The sequence below is a fragment of the Serinus canaria genome, chromosome 2 (genome assembly GCF_022539315.1).
Source record: "Serinus canaria isolate serCan28SL12 chromosome 2, serCan2020, whole genome shotgun sequence".
Taxonomy (NCBI): Eukaryota; Metazoa; Chordata; class Aves; order Passeriformes; family Fringillidae; genus Serinus; species Serinus canaria.
Window position 1 is genome coordinate 3467660 of NC_066315.1, and position 23984 is coordinate 3491643.

General features: G+C 42.9%; 1 protein-coding gene across 2 annotated transcripts in view; it reads right to left on the bottom strand.

The window, feature by feature from the left end:
• Positions 1-23984, bottom strand: part of ADCYAP1R1 (ADCYAP receptor type I) — a 150525-nt gene that overhangs the window by 125381 nt on the left and 1160 nt on the right. The window lies entirely within an intron of this gene.

A 23984-nucleotide genomic window follows, 5' to 3' on the forward strand; every position in this document is an offset into this window, starting at 1 on the left:
TCCCTTTTCACAGCAGATCAATTATCCTTTTTAAGCATCTGTGGTATGTGTGATACTTCATTGCTAATATGAAATTAATACTGGGATCATAAAGATAACGATGTGCTGCTCCATTCCAGCAGGGCTTTAAGTGCTGCTTGGCCAGGAATTCAGAATTATTACTCCACAAGCAGGAAAACATATTCTCTACCCAGCACATCAATGCTGTGCACGAGCTCCCTGATTAATTTGCTTTCCTTGACTCGTGGTCTGTGTTTCCTTCCCTGGTTGTAGGTGTAAATATTGGTTTTGATGTCACCTGTCCATCAGGCTCTGCTTTGAATCTACCCAGCACATGTGGACAATATCTCTCCAGAGATATTTCCTCTGCCTCTCCAGGCAGAGGAAAGAGTAAGAGCAGAGCAGAAAATACAGCTCTGGACCAAAGCCTTTTATTCCCATAGTCTCTGAGGATCTTCCCAAGTGCAGTACTTGGATAGTACCTTCAAAACAATTCCTTAACTCAAAATATTCTGTTCATCACAGTGTGGTGCCACTGTGAACACCCTCATTAGCCCTCTTGATGTGCTCAGCTGAAAATCTTAAGATCAAACTGCCATGATAAAGCCACCATTGCTCCCCAGACCTGAGCCAGGCTCCATGCAAGGTGCTCTCAGCTGTGAGGAAATGCCAAGGGTATCTTTAACAAAACATTCCACTCTTTATTTAGCATGGGCAGGCTCCATAGGAGTGTTCCTGTAGCTGGGGATGGACCCAAGGGCAAGAGTCCAGTCTTGGAGCTCCACAAACAGCACAGCAAACTCTTATCACCCCTGGGAAACAAGACTACCTTTCCTGTTCCAGAGCAGGAACAAGTAATAAAATAGGAAATGGTTTGGAAGGTGGGGAATACAATGAGCAGCTGACTGTATTTCCTGATGCCAAAGGAATAAATACAAGGCGGTGTGAAGAAACCAGTCTGATCCAACCTTGGTACTGAGAAAAGGGAGCTTGGGAGTGTGGAGAAATTGCCAAGTTGTTCAGAGAGGAGGATCAAAGGATCTTTCTTTGCCTCAGGTGTACAATCCCTTGTTATTTTCCAGTGCAAAGTCAGAGGCATTCTGAACACAACAGCTTGGACTTCACTGAGCATTCTGAGCTGGCAATCTGTGGTGAGGGCCCAGATGAACATCCAGGCTCTTTCACCCACCTTTAATCAACATCAAAAGCTTTCATGGGCCAAACTCCAGCCCACCTTGATAAAGGGACAGATAAAATATGTTTCCCCACTTCTCACTTGGTAGGGAAGAATATACCTCTAAAACGGTGATTCCTCAAGCAAATATTGTGAAGGAAATGTATCCCAGAGCAAGCCTGGGGCTACAGTCCTGTCTTTTCCATTCTTAGGGAGGTGAAAATCCTTTTTTTTCTGTTTTAACAGTTTCACTCTTTTCCACTACACTGAAAGACAAGGTTAAGACACTGCATGAGCACTTGGAAAATGTAATTTTTTCCCCTCCACATTTCCTATTGTCCTCCTTTTCTATTGCATTTCTGACAGCTCAGGCTCCCAGCTGTGTCCCATATTGTGCTTAATAAACTCATTACATTTGGACATTATTAGGACCTTCCACAGCACGTGTTCTTGCAACACCAGGGATGGAATCCAAGGCACATAAATGTGGCTGTCTGAAAGGGAACCATCTCTATCCACACTGGCTTCTCTGAGCTGCTTCCACAGTGGATGGAAAACGAGTCATTGCCCTCAGCAGCACAGGGCTTCGCCTTGCTCCCAGACAATGTGCTACTCATCTTGGCAAACAGAGGGGTAATAAAGCACAAAATCAGTTTGATTAGCTCAGGAGAGCCTGTGTGGAATTGGCACAGCCCTGAAAATGGCAGAAGTATCAAACTAAAGAGGAAGGAAAGTGATTGAAGTCAAAGTCACTCTTGGGTCAAGAGGTTAAGCTGGGAATCAGAAGAACACTTTGGACCATCAGCAGGGAAGAGACCTGAAAGTGCCTTCCAGAGAGAGGAGGAAAATAAAAATAGACTTAGAATTTTGAGAGGACTCCATATAATGTGGATACTTTGAAAACCAATTTCTCTGACATATGAAGACACTGCAGTGTTAATAGATACAGACTCTCAACCACATGGCTCTGCCTCAGAGCTGGATCCCACCTTTCACCTGAAATCATGGAGTAAACTCATGCCTCTGCAATGAGGAAAACTTTGATGAGGAAAATTGCATCCCTGGAGGTGTTTCAAGGGTGTATGGATGTGGCACTTGAGGACAGGCTTTAGTGATGAACCTGTGATGCTGAGTTAATGGCTGGACTCGATGATCTTGGAGGTTTTTACCAGACTAAAATTCTAAAAGCTCTCACACAAATGGCAGTCATAGCCTGACACAGAAAGAAATGAGTCTAGAGAAAATATTGTCTAGAGAAAAGAGTCTAGAGAAAAATTTTTCTCCTTTTTTCCTTTCCTTTCCTTTCCTTTCCTTTCCTTTCCTTGTCCGTTCCGTGTCCTTTCCTTGCGTTGTCCGTTCCTTGCCTTTCCGTGACCTTGTCCTTTCCTTGCCTTTCATTGTCCTTTCACGTGAATTCCTTTCCTTTCCGGTTGTCCTTGTCCTTCCAGTTCCGTTTCCTTGCCTTTCCTGTCCTTTCCTTTCCTTGTCCTTGCCTTTCCTTTCCTTTCCTTTCCTTTCCTTTCCTTTCCTTGTCCTTTCCTTTCCTTTCCTTTCCTTCCTTTCCTTTCCTTTCCTTTCCTTTCCTTTCCTTTCCTTTCCTCCTCTAGATAATATAAATATTCAGCCTAATTCATACACCACCATTTCACTATTATTATGAATAAAGTAGCTTTACCACTTCTAGAAAAAAAAGGCAAATATGAATGAACAGAAGTGATTCATTTCCATGCAACCATCTTTTCAGCCAGTGATTAGGACTACCTCTAAATTCATCTTCATTATCTGCTCATGGATCTCCACATGAGAGTTCTGGAAGATGAGCTGGCCCTATGGGGCTCTACAGGATGGCAGGACATGGCCCTAAGGTCAGAACAATGCAGGACCAAAACAGTTTCATATGAATGCACACACACAGACATACAAGTACATGCAGAACTCATGGGCAATAAATGATCTATTCTCTTACTTTATCAACTCTAGAGGTGTGAAAAACCCCCCATAGAAACTCAACAAAACACAGCTAGAAGATGTCAGCTGTATCCATTATAGCATTCTTTATACTTCCAACAAATTCAAAGCTACCACAGCAGCAATCTTATCTACAGATCCTGTGTGAACAGGAGACAATGGAAACTAAACCAAAATGGGTGATTTTCCCCTCTTGGAGGTGTCTGTTGTAGTGAAGGCTGGAAATCCTGATTATTGATATTAAACTGTCTGATGAGGAAGTTTATAAATTGACAGGATGGCCATCAGATCAGACTCAACCCAACTTGCTGTGATTCACATTTTCTGTTAGGTATCATGTGGAGCTGGAATATCCCCTGTGGCCCAGAAAACAATCCAAGTGCTATTCCTTTCCACTGGATAGCTTTGTCATTTTATTGTCATGCATCCCAGCAAAACCCAGGATACAAACACGTAAATCCAATCAAGCTGAAATCCCTTCTTCTCCAACGTGCCCACTGCTCAGTTTGAAATAGGTTGACTCATGCCTCAAAGACACAGTGAAAATGCCTCCCTCCCCATGGGGGGTCCTTCAGAACCCTGGGTGAGAGTTAGCTAATTAAAATGTGTACCTCTAAACCCAACATAATTTCCACAGATTCCTTGCATAGTCCTTGAGATGTAATCAGCACATCCCAGAGAGTTCACAGCATATGTTAGATTATCCTAAATTATATATTTCAAAGCAACAGATTAATTACATCCTATTTCTCTATATTTTCTATCAGGAGGAAGGGAGGGAAAGAGAAGGATTTGAGAAACAGCATTAAAAGATTCAGTCCAAACATTAAAAGTTGCCAAAGCTACACTCAGCTGATGAGTAGCATCTTATAGTGGGCAGCAAATTAAGGTTAAATGATGTGTTTAGCAACAGTTTTTTTCTTGCTGCTCCAACCTCCTCCCTTTACTTTTCTCACATCAGATCAAATGTAAATTCTGTTCTGGTCTTCATTTGCACCCACCTTGAGCTTAATATGTAATTTAAGCTCAGCTGAAATGGCACTGAAAAAACGTGATCATCACCAGGTGCCTTTCAAGCACGTCGGGTAATGAAGGTGTGATCCTTCAGAAACTCTTTAGGACAAAGGATTTTGGCCACAGATTTCACAATTTCATCATGGTGTGTAATTTATCAGTTCTACATTATTCCCCTATTTCCTTACTCTGTGGAGAGGGTTTCTTTCAGCTCTTGGAATAACTACAAGAGGAGTGCTGTGGACAGGGATAACTTCCCAGGCTGGTTTCTCATGGAAACACAGGATCAGCCCACCCTGGTCAGCATTTGACAAAAACTTTTAAAAAGGATCAAAACACTTCCAATATCCAATCTAAAGAAAAGCAACCTAAAAAAGAGAGAGCTTAAATGATCTCTAGCACTGGGAGATCCATTTCAGCAGCCTCCAAAGGATGCAATTTATTAAGAAAGAAACCCAGTTGTCCCAAAGCCCTCATTTCTGCAGGCTGCATTCCTGATGACCCTCATGGCTGCAGATGGCACAGAGCTACATTCAAGTGGCTTCCTTGGGCTTTCTCATCCAAACAGAGGATTAAAGAGAGGATAAAAGGTGGACCAGGACCAGAAAATAAAGGAGAAACCATCAATGGTACGTGAGAGTCAGCTGGCAAAACCTGGGGCAAATTTTAATGGTTTATCTGTGCTTTGGCTGACCTTGGAAATATCCTTGTGTTTAAACATGGAAGCAATCCTAGGAATCAGGTACTGGTAGCACAGAATAACTTGTAGTTATCTTCACAACATTTTCTGGTCAGGCATCTCAGTGTTTTCTCATTGTTTCCCTGGGAATGTATTCTACACCAAAGACCAGCTTTTCTTTTAAGGCACCACTCCAATAAAACACCCAAAACTAACCAACCAACCAAATGAAAAGAAAACCAACCAACCAACCAACCAACCAACCAACCAACCAACCAACCAACCAATCAATCAACCAACCAACCAAACAAAACCACCAAAAAAAAACCCCACAAACAACAAAACCCCAAAAACCCCACCCCAAAACAAACAAACCCCAACCAAATCCTCCACATGCAGTAGAAAAGGTGAATCTGCATTTTATGTTATTTCCTCCCTCATATCCCAGAGTTCACTTCTGTCCCTGGAGTTTGTTGCCAGCTGCAGCAAATGAGGCATGGGATGAGTTTGTGTGTTTTTCTGAACATGGAACTCACTGGGGAGAGCAGGGTAGGGACACAGAAAGGAAAGAAAGAGAATGATCCTCTCTCAGCAAGTAAAATGAAATTGTGATAACCTGGAGTCAGCACCGTGGGAGACTCTTTTGGACAAGCAGAATAAATTTTGTGCTGGAGTCTGGATAGGATGGTGCACAGAGGGCTCTCCAGGGCACAGCTTGGCTGCCATTAGACATGTCCAGAGAATTGGGTATTTTATTGAAGACTTTTTTATTCAGAAACAGACACAAAATGAAAATGCTGTGTGAGGCAGAGAGTAATTTTTCCAGTAATACCTTGCACATTTTGGGTGTGTGTAGGTCTCCCACTTAGATGAAACTAAAATGTTGTGGCATGGATTTAGATGTCTTTTGGATTGTTTAATTCTATCTAGCACTGCTTGACTCTAATTGATCACAAAATCATCAATGATGGACAAAAATCACAGGTTTTATAAAAATAATTCTGGCTCATGTTGTGCAAAGGAGTGTGGTACTCTGTGTTATCTTCAAGGCAGCAATGAAAATAATGACAGTTTTTAAATCAAAATAATGTAGGATAAGATGAAAACAACCCTTCCAAAAAGCAAATCAAATTAATAAACAAATCCCAAACCCAAACCAGGACATTGGGGCTTACAGGTCATAAATAAGGAGGTGAATAAAACCTAATAGTTATTCAGTGACAGTCATCCAGCTCCAGTGCAAAAGGCCATGATTAGCATCTCTCTAAAATGGAAATTAATGTGTTTTTCTCTTTCTCCTGCCTTTTTAATGTGTTTTCCAAAGCAAAGCAAATGCCCCAGCTCGCTCCCTCATGTAGAGGCCTCCTCAAGGCAATGTTCATCTCTGAAGACAAAAGCAACAAGTTCTGCAGAGTGCCTTGAGTGAGAAAGGAGGACATTGAGTACTTCACACCATTTCAGATCCACACAGGATTAATTTAGCTCTGAGTACCTGCTGTACCTCCTGTGATCACCAGCAAAGGGAATAACACCAAATTCTCTTTTTTACTCTTTCACAGTGTTTTTCTTTTCGACTGTTTTTAAGTTAATGGTGTTTGCTTGCATTAGCTGAGAGAAAATTGAAATTTATTAGAAGATGTGGATTCTTTCCTTCTGCTGACCCTCTGTAGAAATGAGATGTCCACCATTGGGCACAAATTCCATAGGAATGCTTCAAATACCTCAAGGGGGCTGTAGACACCCCTGTCCCCAGCTCTGGCTGTGCTAGAAATGACATTACCCCAGTCAGCCTAGAGACACCAATCTGTGCTGCCCAGCTTCCTGACCCCATCAAGCTCCTTGCAGGATCACTGCCTGACCCGGTGTAGAAGTAGCTGGGACTGTGTGTTCTGTTTCCCATCTGTCAGAGCTGGGGCAGTTGTTCCCTGTTCATGGGCAGTTTTCTTTATCTCTCCCACAGCCCATCCTCCCTCCAGGAGATCTCTGCTGTCCATGGCCACTGAGTGTCCCTGCAGGGCTGATCAAATCCCACCATCCCATGGGGAGATGCTGCGCCCAGGGGAGGAGCCAAGCATTCCTACCTGGATCCAATCTGCCCTGGGAACAGCCCAGCAGCCTTTGCCCCCTGCATTCCCAGAGGAGCAGCTTTCTGCTGCCCTGCATTCCCAGAGGGAGAGCAGGCCCATCTCCAGCAGCCCTGGAGCTGCAGAGGAAAACTCCCCCCTTGTGCAGGATCCCTGCTCCAGCAGAGCCACAGCCGGCACTGCAGGAGGGCTGAGCCCCCTGGGATGGGACTGTGCCACCAGCCTGAGCCCCCCTGGGATGGGACTGTGCCACCACCCTGAGCCCCCTGGGATGGGACTGTGCCACCACCCTGAGCCCCCTGGGATGGGACTGTGCCACCACCCTGAGCCCCCCTGGGATGGGACTGTGCCACCTCCCTGAGCCCCCCTGGGATGGGACTGTGCCACCACCCTGAGCCCCCCTGGGATGGGACTGTGCCACCACCCTGAGCCCCCTGGGATGGGACTGTGCCACCACCCTGAGCCCCCTGGGATGGGACTGTGCCACCACCCTGAGCCCCCCTGGGATGGGACTGTGCCACCACCCTGAGCCCCCCTGGGATGGGACTGTGCCACCTCCCTGAGCCAAAGAGGGCAGGGTATGGTTTGACTCTGGCAGTGGTTTTTTTTGTTGTTGTTGTGTTTTTGGTTTTTTTTTTGTACTATTGGATTTGTATTTTTAATTTTCCTGTTAAAGAACTGTTATTCCTATTCCCATATCTTTGCCTGAGAGCCTTCAGAAGGAGGGGGTTTACATTTTCCATTTCAGGGGAGGCTCCTGCCTTCCTTAGCAGTCACCTGTCTTTTCAAACCAAGATACACAGGTTACTCCAGGTGAGTTGGCTTAAATATTGGGTTGATTTTGATTGGATAGTAGAAAGAAATTCTTTACTCAGAGGGTGATGATGCTTGTGTACAGGTTGCTCAGAGTAGCTCTGGCTGCCCCTGGAACCCTGGAAGTTCCCAAGACCAGGTTGGACAGGGCTTGGAGCACCCTGGGATGGTAGAAGGTGTCCATGCCCATGGCAGGGGTTAGAACTTGATGATCTTTAAGGTCTTCTCCAACTGAGAAGATTCTGTGATTCTATGATTTTGTGATTCTATGAAATGATAAATCTTTGCCAGCCAAGGCCAGTGAGATACAATCAGGTCAGGGAACTCTCCACAGCAGCTCATTGGGGAGAGTCAAGAGGTGATGATGAGATGCTGCAGCTGGCTGAGGTGCTGGTGTCTTCAAGGAGCTGCAGGGTTCCAAAACAACTTCATGGACTTCAAAAGTTATGGACCTGAGTTCTTCCTATGGGATTTTCCCTCCTTTTTTCTAGTATGTGCTATTTCTTACTCTTGATGTTTATTATTTTAACTCTCAAACAGCAGATTCATTTTGTCATTCTTAACAGAGCAGGTAAAGATGGGTCTTAGCAATGCATTTATTCTAATTCTCTGACTGGAAACATTTTCCAGTAATAAAATATGTAACAGACTCTCCTGCTCTTTAATCTGCCATTTAATCAATGTGTTCACATCATGCTCAGTAAATGGTGCACTGTCAGTTTAATTTGTTCAGCTCTTGTTGTGCTCCTTGTTTTCAGCCCTCCTTTCTTCCCCCCTCCCCAGTACATAACCAACATATCATTTTGCATCCCGTGTGGGATTTCTCTGCTTTAACCTAGTAAATCTTTTAATTCCTAATTCAGTATTCTGCTCTAATAGATTCACCCATGAAAAGAGCCCGGAAGGCTGGAGCTAAGAAAAATCACTTTCATTTTCTCAGATACTATCGAGAGGTTTAATGTAAAATACACATGCAGTGCACAGTTTGTGATCTCAGATTTTATCAGCCACGTGTTGCAGAGCTGAGTCAAACCTGATCAGGTTTTTGATGAAGGGATAAAGATTCAAGTCTAGGCTGGAACTACTTAATAATGGTGAGGTACTGAAGAAAATGCAGTTGCATAACAGCAAGGAACAGTTCACAAGAGAGACTGAAATTTGGCTCCGAATCACTGGTGTGAAATGTGGACACCAGCACAAGCTGTCCAAGGCAGAACTCAGAACTTAATTAACCTTGCAGCTTCATTATTAGGGATCTCCATTTAAATTAATGATCCAAATTAAAGTGTTAAAATAGCAAACGGACAGTCTATATTTAACCATAAATGCTATTTCTGTTTGTCATTTACATTTTTAGCTTTTATTTTCTCCACCCTGAAAAAAGGTTGATGATAACTGAGTTGGGAGACAGAGTTTGGCAATTTATTTTTTTTTTATAGCTGGGGAAGGTATTTCAGAAATATTTTAAGTGGATATACATTTTAATTTCTATTTTTTCATTGATTTTTCCATATTGGACCACACTACGTGGTTCATTCTGATTTAGTTTTTAGCAATTCATAATTTAATTAAGAATTACTGTCTAAGAATTGAACAGAAATTAAAAGCACATTTGGAAATGCACACACACGAGGTTCTAAGCCTCCCTGCCCTGACTGAGGAAGGGAAAACAAAGTTGCTCATGACATTGAAATTTATTTAGAATTATGTGATGCACTGAACAAAGAAAGAGTCGTGGTGTTGGTGAATTGACTGTACTGCTCCTGGACAAAGAGTTCTTCCCAGTTAATTATTAGCATTTAAATTATAAGCAGAGATATTTTAGTCTCTTTCTGCTGTTAATAAAAAGAGCCTGACACCTCCGTGGCATGAATCATATTTTGACTTCAGTCACTCTTTGGTCTCTTTGGTTAAAGATGAAGCCTGTACTGACTGCCCTTCTAATTCAGAAATAATAGAGTTTGTACTTTTCTTTTTTCCATGTTCTGCCTCAGTTTCACAACTCATCGTGACCTCTAAATGTTCTCCCAGCTTCCAGATTGTGTATTTTCACTAGGGTTTCAGTCAGCCTTGGTTTCTTGGAAATCAAACCTAAATTCCTGTGAGTGTGCTCAGGGCATTTAATTGCCAGGATGAAGAGTGGTGTTCACTCTGCATGGTTTCCTCAAAAAAGACTGAAAAATTGGTCTTACTGCTACAACAGTCCTGTTTTTCAGCTCATTCCAGGTCTTTCTCTTGCAAGGACAGCCCAACCCTGGAAGCATCCAAGGCCATGTTGGACAGGGCTTGGAGAAAGTGGGAGAGTGGGAGATGTCCCTGCCCATGGCAGGGGTTTGGCATAAGATGAACTTTGAGGTCCCTTTCAACCCAAAACATTCTGGCATTCTGTGGTATTTTCTTCCCTCCACCCCCCAGACCATGTTACAAATTTATTTTTATTTACTGTGGATGTTGACCAATATGGAGGTTGATGACTTTTGTCAAGATTTGTGTCTTAAGCATGATTTTGTGTTGGGTTTCTTTTTGTGTTGGTTTTTTTTTTTTTTGGTGTTTTTTTTTTTTTTTTTTAATTTTATTTCCTTAATTTTTCCTTTTACAAGCCTAGTTTTGGGGGTTGGTGAGTCCCTTCCATGGCAGTGGGATTGGCTTTAGGGAGTGTCCACCCTCCACGCCCCCCAGCACTGATGTCACAGGAATAACCTCCCAGCTTGCTACCATTTACTGGACATATTAAAAATCCTGCAAGATCTGTTCCTTCAGCTCCCGGGGTGTCTGTGGATTTAAAAATGCCACAGATTTTAAGACAGATCTCTATGATAAAGAAAAAATCTGATATGTCAACGTGAGCTACAAAAAGAGAAAAGAAAGACAACCCTTCTGAAGAGAAGTGCCAGTTGTACTCTGACTTCTGAACACCTCCAAAGCACTAAAAACAGACATGAAGAAAATGCTTTAAAATTGCTCTTGTTGTTATTGTCACTAAGGAAACAACTTCCCAGGAATCTCAAGTTGAGTACACAGGCTCTTTGATGTGCAGCCAGCTCTCTCTTCCAGCACACTTCCCAATCTCTGGTGAATCAGGTCTGTCCACCAAGGGAGATCTCTCCTGCCCTGACCCAGCTGAGGTCTCACTTTGTGCAGGGCTGGAACTCTGATGCTCCAGAAAAGCCATAACCCAGACTTGCCACAGCACACAATATCAAAGCACAGAACCATGACTAAACTGAGGGATTTTGCCTTAAGATACTTCTGCAATCCAACAGCACTGCCAGGAGAGCTAGAATAGCACAGGAGCTGGGGAATGTGGGAGGCACAAGGCAGAATTTTTTCTGTCTGTTCATTTGGGGTGGTTTTTTTTCAGACACGCTTCACACACCCCCACACACACAGTGACTGAGATGTGTGCTGGGTTTGGATTGAGGCAAATGGGTTTGTAGAAATTGTTTAACCTCTTCAGCCCTTCAAGCAGCTTGGCCATCTGCACACTGCCTGTTGGGAATGATCTACAAGATTAGAGCATCTCCGATTCGAGCCCAGGCATTGCAAAGAAAAATCTCAGCTGACCTGCAAACCCATTCAACATGAAAATTATTTATCATTCATTTAATAATAATTTAATAACAGTTTAGTGACCAAATTCCCAGAGTTTAGGATGTTCCCTATTGGTGTTCCATTTCCCAGCATCAGCACAGCCAATGTTTTCCTGAGTTGTAGAGTCCCTCATATCCCAAACAGCTTGATAACAAATTCTGCTGGAATACATTCCAACAGGAGATGCAGAGCAGATATTCCCTGTCACCAGTTCTGCTGCACACTAAGGAGCAGATAGTGGCTAAATTAATTGAAAAGAGCACAGAGCAGGCAGGAACTAAGGAACAGAATATTTTTTTTTTAGTTACTGGAGACTAAGCCAAGATGTAACGAAAACTGGTTAAATAGAATCTGTGTAAAGGCTTCACTAATATGAAATCATTTCAGAGCATTTTGAAGTTTGAAAATATTTTCTCCTTACCATGGACAGGTGTCAGATCTGACTTCAAAGGCTCCTTGGAGGACCAAAGCACTTTTATCCAAGAAGCAGAACAGTCTTTGTAGACACGTTTATTTCTAGAGTGTCTTTATCTTCTTGCAGTCTCTAGTCTTCTATTCCCCTTCTCCTTGAGTGTAAGGGTAATCTGGTTCTCCTTAGCTCTCATTTCTGAGATATATAGACCAAAAGTGTTTAAAAGTCTAAAAGCAAAGCTTTTCTGTCCGAGCCAACAGCTGGACCTCAGTGAATCCATCTGTCAATGGCAACAAATCAATAACCACAGAGCAATCCCCTGCCAGGGTCAAAATCTCTCTCTGCAGCCAGCAAGGAGCCTTTGCTTTTATGTTAAACTCATCACCCACCTTAGGACCAGAAGTGATTCCTCAGCTGCCTCTTTGTGAACAAGAGGGAGCTCAAGAAGTAGCCAACAACCCTCAGTGGTGGTTTCCTATCAGAGGCAAGGGAATGGCTTTAATATTGTAACTACAATGTGAAATACAACGGGTTTGGAACCTTCCTTGGCCTGGAGGTCAAGTAATGCCTTTGCCATCACTCTTGCTCACTGCCAAACTGCTTCAGCAACCAGAACAGCCTCATCCCAAGTGCCACTTTCCGGGCCACGATGTTTGCAACTCCTATTTGCAATCATTTAAATATCTTCGTGCCTTCATTAAATACCTTACTTAGATATTGCAGAGAGAGTTTGGAGATCAGATGCTCCCAGGCTGCTGCAGATTCTTGCTGTTTCCCTCCCTTCAGAGCCCTGTAAATGATTATCTGCCTTCCTCACCATTTCCAGTCTCATTGGTATTCATGCCAGTGCTGTCAAGCAAAAGCACCTCAGCTGAAGAGATCTTAATGAAAACAGTTTCCCCTCATCTAGGGAGATTCATTTCATCTCGAGAAGACAACAGAAATTTCTGTCACTGTGCAGAGTGGAGATAAAAAAGGCACAAATGCAAAACCCAAGCAATAGAAAAATGTTTGACGACGAGTCTGTGCCTGTCTGAGCACACAAGAACTCTGACGTGAGTTTTCCTCAGATAATTCCTTAACGACCAATTTAGGATAATGACAGCGACACTTTGAAGAAATCTTCTGGGAGAAGAGTAAGTATCGACTTTTAAATTCTATGAACTCCTGAAGGAAATATTTTGTTTTGGTTTTTTTTTTTTTTTTTTTTTTTACTTCAAATCTATTAACCCTATGTGCCATCCTTGACATGGAAAGCCTTTGTTTTGTAAATCCATAAGGGGAGTTAAGAAAGTATTTTACAAATCAAAGTGGATTTTCCTGCAGTAGTTTCAGATGTGTACTTTGTGGATGTTTATGGATAACCAAGTCATCCCAGACTCCTGTAATGGACAGTAGTGAGGGGAAGAGGGAGGTAGAGGGGAAACTATTATGCAGCACAAGACATCTGATTTATTTAAAACTTTTGCTTTGGGAAAAAAGAAATTAATTGAACTTTATATTCTTATGCTCTGTAGATATAGTGTAGAAATTTATATCTCTGTAGATGTGATGGAGAGAGTCTATTTACAAAGGGCACCTAGTGCTAGGACAAGGGGGAATGATTTTAAATGGAATGAAAGCAGGTTTAGAGTGGATATCAGCAAGACATTGTTCCCTTGAGGGAGGGAAGGTGCTGGAAGAGGTTTCTCAAAGAAGTTGTGGATGTCCCATCCCTGGAAGTGTCCAAGGCCAGGTTGCATGGGGCTTGGAGCAACCTGGGATAGTGGGAGGTGTCCCTGCCTATGGCAGGGGGTGGAAAGGGATGATCTTCAAGGTTTCTTCCAACCCAAAGCATTCTATGATTCCATGACATTGACATATTGTAGAATTTACTCCTGGTATACCTCTCCAGGTGCCTCGGGCAGAGTGTTGTGATTTTGCAGTGGAATTTCATTGCTACTGGAGGAGCACGTTGAACACATCCCCAAATGAACAAACAAGTTTCACTACTTAGACGGATTTCTCTGAATGATTTATTCTAAAAGAATTCAAAGAACGTCAGTAGAATATTTGCTAAGAGACATATTGAGAACTTGGGGTCATGTCTCGTTTATCCCATGGTGTTGTTGAAAGGCCAAGTTGCAACAAGCAGGACAAATACACCTGACAAACATTTCAGCACTGCTGACATTAATAACATGGGTTCCTTCCCTGAGCTCATTGCACAACATCGAGTAGGAGCTCTGCCAGAGCTGCTCACAGGAAACTCAGAGGGGAAAAACTCAAAGCAGCAGATGGAGAAACGTGTGGGTCACACTGTGCTCCTCCTGCTTTGTACTGTAATTCATGGGTCTCTGCAGGCAGCAGTCTGTGAGAGAGGCAATAAAGAATAGAGTGTGGGATCCTACAGAAGATTTTATAAAACCAGGCTTGAAAATACAGAGCTTCCAGCCATGGAGGTCATGGTGATGCTGGCTGAAGTCACGGTAAGAACAGCCTGAATCCCAAGTGACAAAGAGGGAACACAGCAGAAGAGGGTAGAGGATGATGATAGCACAGAGGGGAGTGGAAGGCACTGGAAGAATGTGCATTTTTTTATTCTTTTGCACATTTCATTATTAAATGGACTGGCAAATCACTGTGGTTCATTTCACTGAGAGTGGAGGAATTTATGTCTTTCTTAGAGATGAGAACTTTGTGAAAGGCTAAGTTCAGCTTCAGATAGTGTCAATACTACCTGTCCAATTTAGAGCACATTAGTATTTTTTCTTTCTTCATGTTCCCTTACATCAGTGATTTTCTTAGCCTTCAACTTAGAGGAGAAAAAAAAAAATTACCTCAAAGACTAATACAATGTTTAGAAGGGCTGAAAAGAAAGGCAGGAGGATGTCAGGACAGCACATCCTGGTCTATGTTCCTCCAGCAGCAAAGGAAGCAAAGTCCTGCGATGCATTTTGAGGAAAGATGGAAATTATTACTTTCTTTAAGTTAAGAAATCCCTAGACATTAATTGCCTTCTTACTCAGAGGATGGTGGGGCACTGGAACAGGCTGCCCAGAGAAGTTGTGAATTCCCTTTCTCTGGAAGTGTCCAAGGTTGGATGGGGCTTGGAGCAACCTGGGACAGTGGAAGGTGTCCCTGCCCATGACAGGGGTGAAATTGGATGGGCTTTGAGCTCCCTTCCAGCCCAAACCATTCCATGAATCTCTGATTCTATGATTGATTTTCTGATTCCTCCTTGAATGCAATTGCAGAGATGTGAAAAAACAAGGTGGGCTCAGCCACCCTCAAGCCTGTTTTCCTTATCTCTGCCATTCCTGATAAAAATGCACTAAAATGATAAATACAGGTCTTGCTTTGTGGTCTGATCTTCTGCCTGTTGCAGGCTAACCATAAACACAAAGCCACTGGAGGTGCTGATTTTTCAGTCACACAGAAGCAGTAGCACATTACAGGGATGCATTTTGGAAATGGCAAGGACGTGGCACAAGTACAGAAAAATTTGGCATGTTGAAACCAGCCCATGAATCAGAAGCTGTAATATTTTGGGCTAAAGCTCTCAGGGCTGATTTATAAAATGCCAGTCTGAACATGCTGCTGAAGAGAGTGATATGGATTATCCTGGCCATGCACTCAGACACTCCTGCATTATCCTTCCAGTCTGGCCAATCTACATGGAATGGGGAGATCTGCAAACTTTTCTTTTTTCAGATCATCATATCTGGCTTATCTGGCTCTTCCACGGCACTCACTGCCCAGTATTCCCCCATGGTTAATGGGGATAAAAAGAATGTCCAATCCAATGAATTATTTTAGAACCCTGATTTAGGATCAAAAGAACTGAAATCTGTATTGCACAGGTCCCATTGTTGTAAAGATAACATTTAATAAACACCATTTAGTTCCACCCAGACATCTGCATACATAAAAACGTTGTAGTTTACAGCAAGTAATTATAAAAGAAGCAAAAAGGAAATTACATAAAATTATATATGATTGCCAGAAAATTCAGACAACCCTTGGTTTAAACGAAAGCATTTTTAAACTTCAGCATTTCAGTGAATGGCATTCATTATGGAACAGTCTGTCAGTTCATTAAGCAGAATATCAGGTTAGAGTTTCTGCAGTCAGTGAAGAAATGAACTGCATGTTAATGTTCAGGTGAACTTCCTTCTCACCCTTTTAGAAAATAACTGTGAGTTCCAAATTACCTAAGTGGTGTGGTTGAGATATCATCTTGCTGGTTTCATATCCATATTTTTCATGACATTTCCCACACTAAACTTCTTCTGGCTGTGAATGGGTTTGGCAAAGGGTCACACTCGTGGTACTGCATAATACAGAGTACATGAAAATATGCATAATCTATTTATTGAGGTCTGCCTCAGAAGCTCTTTGGAAAGAACAGAGTAACTAAATTATGTCCTTGTTCTAATTCAGTAGGGACAATGGGAAGGAAAGCAAGAGGTCGATGTAATGATCCATCAGGAGAAAAAATATTAATAATTTGACATGATATTATGTCAAAGGGAGACTTTTAGTTTGGAGAAACCATTTTTATTTCTGCTATGAAGATGTGAGACTTACTTTTCCAGATGGATCCTGGAAAGATAAAAAACATTTTTCTTTCAGGGAGAGATCAGGAGGAGTTTTCCAAACTGATGCACATAAAGCTCCCCAGAGGACCTGGGAGATGCTGAGTCTATCAGAAGAATATTAAAGCCTGGTGCTTTGAAGAGTTTTGCTCTAAATAGGCCATGTTTTCCTTTCATCACCTTGGACCCACCTCTGTGTTTTCTGGAGACAGAGAACATGCCAGAAAAATGAAAGCAGACAAAAGCCACACAAACCTTCCCCAGAGAAAGTGTGAGGTTGCCATTGTTCTTTCCAAACAGGAGAACCTGAAACAACCTGGTAGTAAAGCCAGCAGCACTTTGGAACCTGGACAGAAAGGTCTTTTCACTTAAAAAATGCAAATCTACATGCAGATGGAACCTACATCCCAAGGAAGCTGGGAAAAGGAGCTGCAAGGAAAAACTCCAGAGTGGAGCTGGCCAATCACAAACATTCAAGGAATCCAGAAGTTCTTTCTCACCTTAGATGGAGAGAGCAACCTGGCCAACAAAGGCCAGAGCTGTCAGTGGTAGCTGAATCTGGAGGAAGTCAAATGCAATCTCCAGGCTGTCTCATGAAAAAATGATTCCAGGAATGATTTGGAGCTAATAGATACACCTACAATGTAGGTTTTTTTGTTTGTTTGTTTGTTTTTGTTTGTTTTGTTTGGTTGGGATTTTTTGTTGTTGTTTTGTTTGGTTTGGTTTTTGTTTGTTTGTTTGTTTGGGGGGTTTTTTGTTTCATTTTTGGGGGGTTTTTTGTTTGTTGGGTTTTTTTTGTTGTTGTTGTTTTGGGTGGTTGTTTTGTTGGTTGTTTTTTGGTTTTTTTTTTGGTTTTTTTTTTGTTTTGTTGTTTTTTTTGTTTTTTTTTTTTTTTTTTTGGCCCAGTATCTTAACTGTGATTGAAGACAGAAATTAAAAAAAGGAATTTTCAAGCCCTGCATGATATGAAAATCAACCTGTTCTTTGTGTGTGTGGTAAGAGCACTGAGGCCAAGGTTGGATCAGTCTCATTCTGCACCACCAGGAGGAGGGATCAGAAAGCCAGGACAGGTCTCAGACAGCAAATGAAACCATCTCAGTGGCATTTATGGAAGACTTTCTGGGCTAAAGAGCTGCAGAGCTCAGTCTGTAGTAGATAATTGTATTTATCCACATTGACTGGGCACTGGCCAGAGGCCAGAATCAGTAGCTGAAATGCTGGTGTTTGGTGCAGCAACACCCCAGGGTATTTAACCTGCCCTCAGGAAGAGGGGAAATGATGTGCTGTAGATAAACACCACACTGACAAATCCCTGATGGATGTTAGATACCCCAGGGGATCTCAAGTGGCACTTAACACCTCTGTTTAAGTGGCTGAATCATGTCCTAAATCTCCTTTTATTTTAACAGGAGTTTCTGCACTCAGATAGAGCAGACACTTCAAAACCCACACCAGTCTTGATCTGAGAGCTGGATCCCATTTCGGGCCAGCATCATAAAAATTATCTTAGCAAAAGGGACCTGCAAATTCCATACAGAGAAAAGGAAATTAGTTGAGTACTAGAGGTGAAAATCTGCCAGGGATGCACTTGCTGGAGGCACCAAAAAGGCTGTGATTTGCTTTTCTTCTCCTCTTCTGAATGAGATTCAGACTTTGGTAGCTTGTGAAATCTCTTTTCCATGACAATCATTGCTGCACCCAGCTGTGGAACAAGCAACAGGCCAGAGAACAAAGAGCTGGAGAGCACAGAGCAGCCTCCAGAGGCTCGGATGATGCAGAGAAACAACTTCCACATGGCCTAATATTGGCTTTCCCCTCTGCTCCCTCCCTGCAGCCACCAAGACCTATTCTCTAATGAAGTTTGTTCCAGCTGTTGGCCCACTGTACGTAATCATCTCAGCTCCCAAACCCATTCAGCAGCACAAAACCCCATCCAGGCTGTCAAAAGCCACAAAACCCCCATGAATGGGCATGGCTTGTGCCATCCAAGGCTGCAGTGACAGCTGTGACACATTCCCAGCCTTAGTCATGAAGAGCTCAAGCATCTGCGGTATTTCGGATGCTCTCTCATCTCCTCTGCATTTTAAGCTAGAGCACAAAACTCCTGGAAGGAATCCAAAGATCCAGCTCTCTAAAACACAGGAAATGAGTAACTTCACTAACTTTAACTTGGGTCTTTAAATAATGCACTTGTGCTGGCTTCTTTATAGAAGTTGTTTCTAGGCCAAGAGAAAGTTCTGTTGCGTGTCCAAAATCTTAGATGCAAATTAAGCCTAAGCTCATATTTGGCTTTTGGTACTAATTGCATCAACTTAAGAATACAGTTGCATGTAAAATGTCATTATTACAAATATTTTCTTTTAAAAGGAAATGTTTTTTACTTTTGACCATGACTGTGTCACTTTATGTTTTTGCTAGAAATAAAAGGCACCTTCTCTAAACCTACCTCAAAAATGTGACAGTAAGAGCAGAAACAGAAATGTTGTGATTTAATAAAGTCTTTCCATTCCAGGAAAAGGAATTCAGAGTTAAAGATATCTTAGCTATTTTAAACTCCCTTTCCAAACATATATAATTTATTTCTGCTGTGGAGAAATGTATCCCTTACTGCTGCAACTTTAACTCCAGTCTATGTCTCAATGTGTTCCGAGAGGTTCATGTTTTTATTTTTTGCATTATTTGGTTTTCAGTAAATAATTTTAAAGGCAATAGCAAAGGAGGAAGATGTTAGTTAAATCTATTTATCAGTGGACTTTGTTAGCTTAGGACAGAGGGTGAAAGCATTAGAATAAAAAAGCACTGAGCTATTGATACATGGCAAAAAGATGCCTTTTAGGTCACCTAGTTCTGAGCACAAGGGCTCCAAGCTGGTCAAAATGCATTTCACAAGGTGCCAACCCTGAGCTAATGAGGTCTGGTCAGCATTCATCTCCAGCCCTGTGCAGCTTCCAGTGCAGCCATTCCCATGCAGGGTGGAGGAGATGAATCTGGAGCTTTCACAGCTCCTGCCTGGCTCAGGGAACAGGCAGAGCCAGCTTGTGTGTGCCTGCAGAAAATCATGCCACTGTCCTAGATGTGTCCCTGTGCTGGTGTATCCACAAAATCACATCCCAGCTTCAGCTGACAAATCCCTCTGAGTAACTGGACAGAGGAAGAAAGTGTTGATACATACACTAAGGAAGCCTGTGAGATCTCAAAAATCAAGGAATAATTTTAAAAAAACCAAAACAACGAGGTAGGATATTGTCTGGGACATGTGGCATGAATTCTCCAGCAGCTGTGTCTGCCCTTCATGGAATAAAGGGAAGATGTGGGTGAGGAATGATTGGGGTCCACCACAGCAGCCTTGGGCTTCCCATAAAACTTGGGCTTTCCATAAAACTTGCCACCTATCCAAATTTACGAGCTAGCAAAACATCACCAGCCCTCCCCTCCAAAGAAAAATGGGAGGAAAAGGCATTTCATTTCCTGGGGATGCCTCTGAGATACCATGGAAGGCTCCATCTGGCTGATTGTGGATGTGGTCTGAGTCAGCTGCTGCAAGAACCTCCACAGGCTGATTCATCTGACCCCCTCCAGGATGGCATGAACCACTCTGCTCATTCCTAACTCACTGAATTAGGGTGGTTGGCTTGGATGTGACAATTCAGTTTTCAGATGCTTTCAGAGAGTAGATGAGCATCCTCCAGGCAGCCAAACACTCCCGAGTGAGAAATCCTTCCTTCCACATGAAATGAGCAATAGTTTTGCCAGGGGATCCTTTGGGGACTAGTTTCCTCTTGAGAATGAGTGAATTTCTACATCCTCCAGCCCTCAGAGATGGACCCAATGATCAATCTGCTCCCCAGAAACCAAGAACTTAATTCAGTCACATTTCCATTCAATCCATTTTTTTTTTTCCCTTAAGAATCCTCACAGAATCAGACTGGACAATGCACTGTCCCTTGCAGGGACAGAAAGTAGAAAAATTTGCCTGATTCTGAGCAACAAATAAATAAAAACAAAAATTAAAAAATCCAGGCTATTAACCCACCACACAGATTAAAACATCTTTTCCTGCCCTAACCCTCAGCTCCATTTAGCAAAGCAACAAATCATAGATAACAGACCATAATTATCCTTCCATTTGCAGCTCCCAAGCAATCATGACCCAAGCATCTCTAATGGGGGGCAAAAGCCACTGGGATTGAGGCACATTTCTTGTGAAATGCCTCAAACTGAGTGGACAAACCTGAAAACAGACCTGGCAGATGTTTAATGTATGCTCAGTAAGGAGCTCTTGGACATCAATACTCCCAATGTGTTACAAAATAAATTATTATTATTATTGCCATTGCCGTAATTATTATTAAGAAGAATTTAACCATATCCATGCTAGTCCCCCTTTCTCTCAGTTTAAGAGTGAATTATGAATTATATTAACAAAACCTAGAATTATTAAGTTATTTGTTGGGTATTTTGGTGCTTGTTTTAGTTTGGGTTTTTTTAACAATTGTGTTAAGCAGAGGGTTTTCCTCCTTGAAAATCTTTTTTTTTTTTTAAAAAAAAACAACTATGGCAGTCAGATCAAAGTAGTTTTCAGATTGTACTTCTCTCTATCAAGGAGTAAGACATGACACCTGAATGAGCAGGGATGAGACAGTCAGGGTCTCTCCAAGGCAGATAAACTGAAGGATTTGTATTTAACAGAGCAGCAAACAAGAGCCCCTGCAGCTGTGTATTTCTGCAAGACCCCTTCCAAGGAAATACTCCTCAGCACAACAGCCACTCTGGCTTTAAATCCTCTGTGTGGCAATGCTTCCACCTTTCCTGTAGGAGATGGAATGGTTTCGCTTCTCCTGAGAAGTTCAGCCCTGAAATTATTAATTTGGCTACTCTGGAGATGAGCTTGCAGGGGGACACAATCACTGAGCTGCAGTGAGTTACATAAACAAGGCTTGAACAACCCAGAGAGGTTTATACTCATTCCTAGTTTGCCTTGTGCAGTTAAAAGTGCAAGCCTAAGGAGACAGATTGAGAGAGCAAAAGGTGGTCAGAGGATAAAACACCAGCAAAGCAATGGGGTGAGGGGTGGACATTCTGCCACAAAGCTTCTAAAAAAAAATCTGCCTTTTTTTCCCATATATTTGTGCCCACTCCATTACAATCCAAACAGCATTTCAGCAGCCACGACAGACACAGGAATTCTAGAACTTGTTAGTGCTGTGGAAAACTACCAAACACCTTTCTGTATGCAAAGCATTCCCTAAGAACAGAACAAGTTCAGCACCAAGGGAACTGGGAAAGTCTCCTCAGGGATACTCTGAGCAGCCTCTCTCAGTGGTGCCACAGCTCACCCTGACCAGACACTGTCAGCAAAGATGACTTTCAAGTTTGGATAGCAAGAAAAGAAGAGAGAGTTCCTCACTGCTGCATTTACATCCCTTTCAGCAGAGCTGTTCCACTTCTGTCCTGATGTGGAAAATTCACTCCAAAACCCTGTTGACTGCAGTGTGTGCTGAAGCACAGATGGTATGGGATTGGCTGGACGTGACAGGAGCAGAGGAAATGGAAACAAGGAAACACAAGCCAACAAAAAATTCCCCTCTTTGACTTAAAGATTGCGGCTGCACTCCCTGGGCCAAGGAAAGGGGTGAAATAAAATTGAGCATCTCCACTGACTTCCACATCCTCAGATCAGTTTTCCTCTCCTGGGAGCAGTGGCAAATAAGCAATTTCTCTGTTAAAATCAGAACCAACTGCAAGACCTGATATTTCTGCAGGTTTCTCCACCAAGCATGAGCTGTGGCATGATTCTGCCCTGAGTTCACTTTTTCTCAGCACTTCTTAACTCAGATCCTCTGCTTTCATTAAAAGATAATCTGAGCTAATTTAGGAATTAGACTGTTTGTACTAAGTGTGCTTAGAAGGAAGGAAAGGCAAACAAAATCTGCTACATTGGAATGAATCAGCTCGGGGACATGGGGCTCAACTTAGCAAAGGCACAGGCACATATGGAACTCAACCCCAGGAAAAAAATATCTCCAGGATGCTGTCTCAGTCAGCTAAAGGAGGAGAGATGTGATGAACAAAGGTCTGAATGTGCTCGGCAGCGCAGCCCACAAGCTCAGAAATCTCAGGTTTTCTCTCCCTGGTAGCATCCCACAACAGAGCTCCTGCCTCCGTGTTTGTGAGCCTCACAAACAGCAGCAGCAGGTCTGGGCAGCTCCGTGGGGCTGGGGCACCACCGTGCCAGCAGCAGAATTCCTAAACCCACAGTGAGGAAAGAGCTCCAGCAGCAGAATTCCTAAACCACAGTGAGGAAAAGAGCCCCAGCAGCAGAATTCCTAAACCCACAGTGAGGAAAGAGCTCCAGCAGCAGAATTCCTAAACCCACAGTGAGGAAAGAGCCCCAGCAGCGGAATTCCTAAACCCACAGTGAAGAAGGAGCCCTCCAGTTTCCTGGAGGGACCCCCATGGATGATGGAAAAGCTAAAGCCCAGGAGCGAGCACAAAACCTGTTTAAAGAGAAATAAGTGTATTTATGGCACAAAAATCCCCCTCCTCGTGACCTTGAAGGCTGTGGTTATCCTCCCAGCCATTCACATGTCTTTGGTTGGAGAGAACAAAACAGCGGAAATCTTGAGATAAATGCACGGGACAAAACAAGATCAATTGGAGCTGTCCTGAATGACAGCAAAGCAGCAACCCTGGCCCTCAGCACATGGAAACAGGTGGGAATAAAAGTGGAAGACCACAACCCACACAGACACATAAACTCTAATCCAACTCCCCTTATTTCCCTGACCAGCATTCCTTAATTATTCACCAAATTCCAATGTTGCCTTACCCATCCTACAGGACAACTTCCTCCAAGGCAGCTCCAGGGTGTTTGGCATTAGCCAAAGAGAGATGCTTGTATAACAGGTTCTTTCTCTGCAGCTACACCAGGAGCACTTTCAGGAGTTTGCCTCTGTGCTATCATTAACCTCCAGCAACCAAACATTCCCTTGGATTAGCCACGGAAGCATCTCCCTGCTGTGCCTGACCAGTGCTGCATGCAGGCTGGGCAGAGGAGTGAGGGGGATGTGTACCCAAATAACAGCAAGTGCAAATCCATTTGTTGGTTTTTTTTGACTCCAACAGATGAAAAAGAAAAATCCAGCATGCTGCTTCAGTTACATATTGCTGTACCAGTCCACCACACGCACTGTAATTAACATGCACCAGACGGATGGTAATTGATAATTCCCTGAGAAAGATTCACATCACTTTGCTGCCTTATTCACTTTAGTTAAGATTTTCTCCTTATTATAGCTACCTCCAGTGCTGCTCCAATACATCCTTCAAGCTAAAGGCCAGATTCTGTTTACCTGCAGATCAGATGCAGAAGAAATCCACTGACTTCCAGGGAGTTCTTCCAGATCTGCTGCCGTGTAAGTGGGATGATCATGTAGCCATAAACACCAGTGTGCCACTAATCAAATCTCTCTTTTTTTCCCATGCATTTTCCAGTTCTGCACAGCAAGCTGCATTATCACATTCTGGCTGCAAACTCCTCAGATTCCAACACATACCTGAACGCTTCCCATCCTAAATTCAGAGCACAGCGGGAAAGAGCCTGTCCTGCCTGCCATCCCCCTGACTGGAGATGTGCTCGGCATGAAGATGGTATTAATAGAGCCAGCTGCTC